Source organism: Tasmannia lanceolata, unplaced genomic scaffold (assembly GCF_043159265.1).
Source record: "Tasmannia lanceolata isolate RefF3 unplaced genomic scaffold, GAP_Taslan_0.1 ptg000037l, whole genome shotgun sequence".
NCBI classification, from domain to species: Eukaryota; Viridiplantae; Streptophyta; class Magnoliopsida; order Canellales; family Winteraceae; genus Tasmannia; species Tasmannia lanceolata.
Window position 1 is genome coordinate 8546399 of NW_027518714.1, and position 9062 is coordinate 8555460.

The window sequence follows — 9062 nt, forward strand, 5'->3', positions numbered from 1 at the left end:
CTCGTCTCTTTCTTTGCCATGATGCAAACCCTAATCTACCCTCAATCTTCTCTTTCTTTCTCTTCAATTGGTTTCTCCACCCAAAGCCCCAAATCTCAACCCAACACTCTCGCTCTTCCCTTTCTTTCTCTTTTGAATTCATTTTGGGAAGAAATCTTCTTCCCATATCCCTTTTTGGCTCTCCACTCAAAACTCCTAATCTCAACTCACAATCCAGAATCCCCTTATGGACCATACTTTCGCACCACCATCCCTTCCCCAAATGGCTCCCAATACATCCAATCTCACCTCTAAATCTCTGTTTTTTCTCTTTTCTATATTGTTTGGCTTCTTTGCCTTTGTATTTGTGTAGATCTACTTCAACAACAAAAAAGTATTGTCTTGTATTGTTCTCTTGTTCTTATCTTGTTGTCATCTCTTTGTTTTTCTCTTTTTCTTTCTTTGCTTTCATGTCCTTTGGGTTGTTCTTCAAGGCGCGCACCAAGTGTTCAATGAAATGTCCAAGCGACGTATGGTGCCTTGATTGTCTTCGTTTCGTTGCAAGTTGAAGGTATTCGACCTTCAAATTGAGGTGGAGTGTTCTCATGTAGTTCTTTGTGTCTTTTCTTTCGGGGGGGAGGGAGAGTTGTTATTTATCTCGATGTTGTCCCCTTTTTTGTCTTCTCTTGAGGGGGAGTTTTAGTGTTGTCTTCTCGAGGGAGTGCTATCTTATTTTTATGGCTCTTCCTATTGTCCGGCTTTATGCCTTGTCTCTCCGTGTTGTCTTGATATTTTCCTCCTTGTCTTGTCATCTCCGTGCTCATATAGTTTCGCCTGAGGGAGAGTGTTGTTGTGCTCCCTAGTCAGTTTTGATGTCTTCTCGGTTTTATGCCTTATCCTCTCTTTTTCCGGGCGATGGTGCCCCCCCATCATTGGTCGGTTCCTTTTCAGGCGACGATGTTCAAGCCGTCGACCTTGTCTCCAGGCGATGGGTTACCCATCGTTAGTTGGTTATCTTCTCCCTCCTTTTTCGGGCGATGACTTCCATATCCATCGTTGGTCGGCTCTCTTACTGGCGACAATCTTTTCTCGTCTACCTCTCTTTTTCGGGCCATCGTTTCCCCATTATTGGTCGGCTATTTTCAGGCGACGATGTTCATGCCGTTGACCTAGTCTCCAGACGATGGTTTCTCCATCGTTGGTTGGTTATCCTTTTTCTCTCTCTCTATCCCTTTTCTCCAGGCGACAATTTTTCCGTCGACCTTATCTCCGATGGTTTCCCCATCAATTATTATCCTCTTCACTTGGCGTCATGTTTGCTTGGCCGATGTTCGTTGTGCGGACCTTTGGTGTGCCTCTTTTGCTTTCTGGATCGTAGTTGTTCTTGCCATGGCGCCTCCATTGCTCGTGATATGCTGATCTGTTTGCCGTGCTCTCATTCAGGGGGAGGCCCTGTTTGATCGCTCTCGTTGTTGTGCTACTTCAGGGGAGCTGCTCTTTTTTATGGTTATTGATCTCAATGCTTTTATTGTGGCTGCTACTGTACTTTTTAGTATTATGCTTTCGTTATGTATTCACCACACCAGCTTGAGTGTTATACCAAGCTGGATATGTGTATGGGCTTATTGTACTTTTTGATGCATGGTCTTTTGTTGTACTTTTAATTGTTGTTGTAGTCTCCCTTGTAGCAAGGTGGAGGCCCATAGTGAATACACTCTAGCTTGAGGGAGAGTGGTTAATAATGTGCAGGGTAGTTTAGTCATTACTTAAAGTATTAGAGTATTATAGTCATTGTACATTGTTGCCCTATATGGGCCCTATATATACATCATTTACATGGGGGAGCTCCCTAGTGGAGATAAGGTTTTAAATTTCGGTTTCGGGGATATTTTCGGAGCTGAAACCAAAATTTCAACCGAAATCCCGAAATTTCGGTAAAGAAGCACGAAACGTGGATTTTTTGGGCCAAAATTTTGCCCGAAATTTCCGAAATTTCGACCGAAATTTTGTACGTTTCGCCAATTTCGGATTTTGGACGTTTCAGTTTCGCTCTTGACCGAAATCCTTAATTTCGGTCCTAAAATTAAAACCTTGAGTGAAGACTCTCCATCTCTCTACTCCTCTTCTTCCTCTCTTCTAACCCTAATCTCGTTTCTAACAAATGTGTTGAAACGGGCTAGTGGAGTTGCATTTGAGATAGAATAGCTTTTGATTTTAGAAAGGTTCTTCTGATTCTAGAGTGCAAAGGTTGTACTTTTTTAGGTAATGTACTATTTGTTTATGCTTGAGCATGTGTAATGGGCTTGTACACAAAATGTACAAATTGATGAATTAGCGAATGCGTCCATACATAAATGTACTTTTGATCCCCTCAGATGCTTTGCTAAAGTGATAGAACTCCTAAATTGGAACAAAAATCATATGGCCAGATACATTCATTAATGATTTACATATCCCAGATTGGTTACAACTCATGCCAAATATCGTCAAGAGAGTACCCATCTAGAAGCTCCATTAAGCTCGGGGTAGTCAGGCCTAAATTGTCATTAGGAAACCAATGATAACTCACTAAGCACTCCATCTCATTAGGGTTCGGGGCCATGGCAGGGTCTTTCGAGTCCTCCGTGACTTGGGGTCCTACGACTTCACCAATTCTGCCATTGCTAGGCAGCCCTGAAATTGAACCACGGGGAAGTCTCGGTGCCTCCTCTCTATCTCTACCTTCTTCATGGAGTGTCAATCAGTTGGGGTCTTGGACCCAGATTGCCTTTCTTTCTAAAACAGAAGAAACTGAAGTTGTATTAATTGTCATTGAAATTCGTTGTGAGTTATAAAATGCTTCCCAAATTTCCTAGTAGCTCTGATTTGGGATAATCATGACTGAATTGAAAATATACTTTTTGATTTTTTTCCTACAATAGGATATATGATTTGATGCCACTACATTTTAGGGGTGTAACTCGGTCAGGTTGGATAGCATTCCCACAAAGCTAGGCCAATTCAAGATAGCATTCCCACAACCCTAACCCAACCCGCCTCTAAATCTCTCAACCCTAACCCAGCCCATCTAACCTTTTTTTTTCAAAATCGGATCGTGTTGGGTTTGGGTTCACCTAGGGCCAAATAGAAAAATACAAGGAAAAAATATAACCCTAAGAAAATCACGATAAAATTAGAGGACATAGCTCGGGTCAGGTTGCCGGTCTCAACCATAACCCAATCCGAAATTAAATCGGGTTTGCTTTTCCCAACCCGAGGAAATGCCTACCCAACCGAACAAAAGATTAGATTGAACTCATCGGGTTCGTGTTGAGTCCGACCCAAGTTGCACACCTACATGTTTCTATGCTTGGTTTGGCCTCTTGTCCTTCCTCTACAAACATGTGTTCCAAACGTATCAAGTATGCCACCGGAATCTCGAATACACCGCCATGATTCTAGGGTACGATGCCGGATTTTCTGGGTTCAAATATGTGTTCCAAAAATATCGAGTACGCCGCCAGATTCTGGAGTATGCGGTCAGAATATTTGAAGTACATAAAAAAATTCCACTTGTCAAGGATTCGACGGACTCTGCTTATTGCAGACGGCAAAGATTAAAACGAACTCAAGGCTTTTTTTTTTGTTCAAACGAACCAAATGGTGACAGCTAAAGTCCAATGCATTAAATCATATCCTAGTTTCTCTCAAAGATAATACTAAAATATAAAAAATGTGGTTACAAATAAACGTGACGTTGGACCGTGATCATTTCAGAAGGGCATTGAGGTCTTTTTTCCACCCTTTTTTGAAGAATCACCGTACTTACTAAGGGAAATGATAAATGCGCCCCTTTTCATCACTTGGGACGCCCAAGTGCATTATATTTGGCAATCAGGTCACTTCATTACTTCATATGTGAAGAACATCAGTACCTTTTCAGTCATAGATACACTATAGCCGGGTGTCCCTAGTAATGAGAAGGGGCGCATTTATCATTTTCCTTAGGGCCCGTTTTGATACATCATGCATTTGCATTTGAGTTTTGGATACAAAATACGTCAATCATCTTCATGATCATGTTTTAAGAGAGAGAGAGAGAGAGAGAGAGAGAGAGAGAGAGAGAGAGAGGTGTCTCGCTGCTGCCGGAGCAATGTGAGGAGCAGCGACGGTGAAGGAAGTTGCTACAAATATTGATTTCCAAATAATGTCTCGTAGAACAGATTTGAAAATCGGAATTTTTTGCACTGTTGTAGCTGATTTGGAAATCTAAGGATCTGATATAGTTCAAAATATCAACTAAATCCAAATTTGAAATCCTGTGGGTATCCAAGCATGGCCTTACTTTAATTGGTATCCAAAATCCGTATTTTTCGGTAATTAAAACCCACATTCCGTAATTTTCTCCAAATTAAATCACTTTTGTTTTGGAAAAAGCTACTGACATCCGTATGTTAATCATGTTTTGATAACAGCACAACACTGTATTTTAGACTAGTCTTGTGGGCTGCTTAATATGTTTGGGAAGGGAAATTATATATTTGCCATTTTAGGAATGACGACGGGCGATGATAAATTCATACCTACTTTTAACGTGAATTGTGGCTGCCTTTAACGCCTTTTGACGTTTACAAGGGGTGCGAATTTATCATCGCCCCCACTTGATGTTCCGAACCGTTTATTTGTTGGGCGCAACATAAATAGGTTGTGCCAAAAAAGTCGTTTACGTAAATGTTCTCTCAATAGATCAAGCGTTAGGATCATCCTGTAGAAATGGCTTTTCGATCACAACCATGCCCATTAAACGAACAGTATGGATCATCCTATTGACTGGGTCTCTCAAATGAACGGTGTGGATCATCCTATTGAGTGGGCCATACAGTACTTTTTGAAAAAGACCAACCATACGGCCGCACACCATATAAACACTCGTAAAAAACAAGCCCGCAAAACCCCGATACGTACGGCCACACTATAAAAAATCTCGCCAGAAACACGCCCACATAACTAGGGGTGGCAAAAATGGCTGAACTGAACCGAACCGGGCTGAAACCAAACCGAAAATTTGGTTTCGTTCAAATTTCTGTTTGGTTCGGTTTGGGGATCAAACCGAACCGAAACTGAATATTTCCAATTATTATGAGTAAGGGATGGCAAAATTGGCGGAATGAAACCGAAAATTTGAAAATTTCGGTTCGGTTCGGTTCGGCCACCTAACCGAAACCGAACCATTGCCACCTAACCGAACCCTAATTCGTACTTCCACACACTACATAAAATCTCATCACAAAAACGCCCACAAAACTCTCGCTCTCTCTCTTCCTTTTTTATCCTGACATCAATCCACTCTCTGCTGCCGATCTAACCACCGTTCCGTCCAAAACATGGAGGTATCTCAGGAATTCGGTCTCTAATCTCAAGTTGAGACAATTTGAACTGAATGGTCACGACATATGAGATTAGGGATTGAGTTCCTGAGATGGCTCTCTGTTCTCCCCCCGAGATCCTATTCATAGGTGCACTCCTCATATGTTCTTGTGTCACGCTCTTAGGAAATTGGATTTGCACTTCACCTGGGCCTTATTATTGCATTTTTATTTTCTTCACATCTAACTGAGTGAAACTGATTCTAACACTGCAGATTTTTACCGTAGAAAATCATGGTATGCATTCACCTACTATAAATCATGCCTATGTCTAATGGGCTAGGTATATTTTCACAAATACAACCCATACGAGAGTCCGAGTTAAGGACAACAGTGCATCTTACTTAGTTGAATTCAACATGTACCTATTGAGTTGTACATGATATGCAAAATTCTCTTGAATTCTCTTTAGTTTGCAGCTTCCAATGAATAACCATATTTGATAGCTTCATTCTTTAAAATGAATTACATTATTTAGAACTGCCTTTTTATGTATCTTCTAATTGACTCGCATTGGGAAGCATATGTTTGATGGTTAAAATTTAGTTGAGGTGGCCATCTCATTTTGTGTAGACCATTTCTGTAAACATCTCATTTTGTGTAGACCATTTCTGTAAACATGACCATAAGGTTGCAAGGAAATGCTTTTAAAATATTTGAATCACGTAGATAGTCCTTGTGCATCTTGCAATGCTTAGTCTTACATCTATCCAACAAAAAGAGTTGAATGGCCTTGAAGACTGCAATTAAATTTCTTGTAAGTTGATGCCTCAGTCAGGGTTCTTAAATTTCTCGGGCCAACGTAAAATTGAATTCATTACGTGATTTAGCCCCACCACAATGGTGTTTTCTTTTGTTGTTTGAAGGTTAGATATATCTTGTCAGACCAACAAAACTCTGTAATTAATGATAGGTAACATGAATTATACAATAAATACTTGGGTTTGTTTGGTGTGATGGTATTAGATGGAATCTACATTTTCAAGATTGGGATTTGGGAGTCAATTGTATACTAAGACTTATCTTTTGGGAGAAAATAGAATAAAACTTTGGATTACCAAGAACTAATTGAAGCCCGTGGATTGCTAGGAGTTGATTTATTTGCTTACTGCATATGAGAAGTTGCCATAAGTGGTAGCATGTTGCAGAATGGAACAGCACCATATTCATGAGCTCGCATGATGAGGAAGAAGATAGTGGATACTAATGGGAACATCTTCCAATAAGATAAATAAGATCCAGTTTTCTCTCTGTAACTGTAAAAGTTGATAGAGAATCTCAACACATTAGCTAAATTACAAAAAAAAATGTAGAAAGCCCTAGACTGCGTGTCCATGGACACTTTGAGCTGGCACTGTGCTTGGTCAAGCTGTCTTGCTTCTCATGGTAAACTTTTCTGCCCCAATAGTAAGACGGTTTGTGCCTGGCCAACAACTGTCTGGACCCATCCCTTAAGCATTACTTTCCTGCATTCACTGCGGCTTGGGCTGGGGACAAGGTGTAACCCCCCCAGAACCCTACTCACGCCCGCCACACACACACAGCTATCATCTTTATCATGTTTATAACAGGTTGGTGATGAAATCTAGTAAGGTTTTTCAACTTTTGTTTCAAAAACCCTTGACTATCCATTGATATGAGGTAAAATTGAAAATGATCTGTAAGCTAGGTGTGGCAAACCATCTTGTAGGTGGTAGGTTGCTTGCTTACCTGATAGCCAGCTTGCCACAGCTTCTGGTTTCCTTGGGCAAGGTTCAACTGCATCATTGAAAACAAGGATGCACGTAGAGGCTCGATTCCAGTTCTAAAACTTAGGGTGTATTTCAGTATACAACCAAATTACAATTCAGGTCCAATTTAGGCCTTTAGACATTGCAGTATATACTAATAGATACATTGGCATGTTCACCGTGCACTTGGGAACTGTCTAGTTGAATGGATCAGGAGCATTACAGTGTTAATTCAAGAGTGACTCTAACCTTACATATGACCTCTAATGCCTGGTTAACAACATGGGTAGTTCCAGGTAAACCCTTTCTCAGTGTTGATCACAATGTACAATACATTGGCATGTTCTTTTTTCTTGGTTGCAACACTTTGTTGTTTTTCAGGTTGTCCTAATGCAGAGGTTGTTGTTTTTCAGGTTGTCCTAATGCAGAGGCTGATGATGTGGCACTTAAAGGTGGTATTCTTCATAGTCATGAGATGACCAAGCCACTTATTGTACTCGTTGTACTCATGAAAGACATTAAGACATTGCAAAAATTTTATTTTAAAAGCTTTTGACTTGAATTTTTTGTGAGATTCTCCACATTGATAGACTATTCATATTGTGATTTGTGTTTTTTCGACTCTATGAGAAAGTTATTATAATGACCAGAAAATCCCATATTAATGGCACCTTGATCCATGGAGAACAACCACTGTCGCAATTTCAGGAGGTTAGGACTTTGCAGGGTTTTGTAGTATTTCTGCATAAGATTTTTACTTTGTTACTATTCACACTTCGGATTTTGTTATTCCTAGATTCTTTGGATCTTCATATGACCTGTCTTCTACAATTTGTTTTGCCACTCTGAACCCACTCCTAATAATGTCCAATCATTGCAACAAGCTACATCTTCTTCTCAATTATGAAACCACATTTAATCAGTAGATTGATCATTTGTGGCTGTTAATTGTATGGAGTCATTGCGGGACAAATTCAAGTACGTGCAGTTTTAGTTGATGGTTTGGAAACCCAAATGGCTACATAACCAGAAAGATCACTGATCTAGTTAGCCTGGCCTGAATCAGGCCGGTAACCAGGTTTTATCCACTTGGGATTCAATAAGAACTAGATTAAATGAGGGTTGGTATTATCAGAAAAATGCTCAAATGTCCTACAATACAAGTAATTATAGAAAAGGAACTGCTAACTTCATAGATACTCAACACTAGTTCCTAATTTGACTCGTGCAACTCATGTTTTTTTTTTTACTAATGAAGGTCTGCAAGAGATTTTCATGAAAATTTTCTAAAGGATTCATTAGCTGACCCCAACTAGTTTGGGACAAAAGCTTGGTTGAGTTGAGTTGAGTTGAGTTGAGTTGAGAAGGTCTGTAAGAGAATGAGCTGCTACAAAAGCATCCTCCTTGCCATGTGCACTTGCATCATCTTATGGATTCAAAGTGGGTTAGATGGTTCATAAGCTTGACATTGCCATTGGAATATCACTGCCTGTTTTGTGTTTGGTCAACATTCCTACATCTTACTATAGGTGTGTAGCTGGAAGGGGGAGATTCAAGTTGTCAAGAGTTCCCCCTAACGACGGTTTGGTCTATATCGATGTGTTCTTTAGAATGTTGAGATGACCTTTCTCACAAGAGTATCGACACTTGGGTGAGGATGTTTCAGGATTCTCTCCTGACTAATTTCATGTATTTCTATCTTCATAACCTCCTAACACCGGAATTTTGTCCTTTTCTTTATCTTAGTTGGAAAAGAATTGGCAAGGAAACCCCTCTGATTTAGTAGATATTGTGTTCACAGAGGTTTTATATGGTGCCCGACCGTGAAGTCTAGTGCAGGTGGAACCACCCTTGTTATTGATCCGATGGCAGCCCACTTCTTAAGAGGCTGCTGTTGGATCAAATATCAAGGGGGTACTTTTGTCGTACCGCCTGCACTGGACTCCAC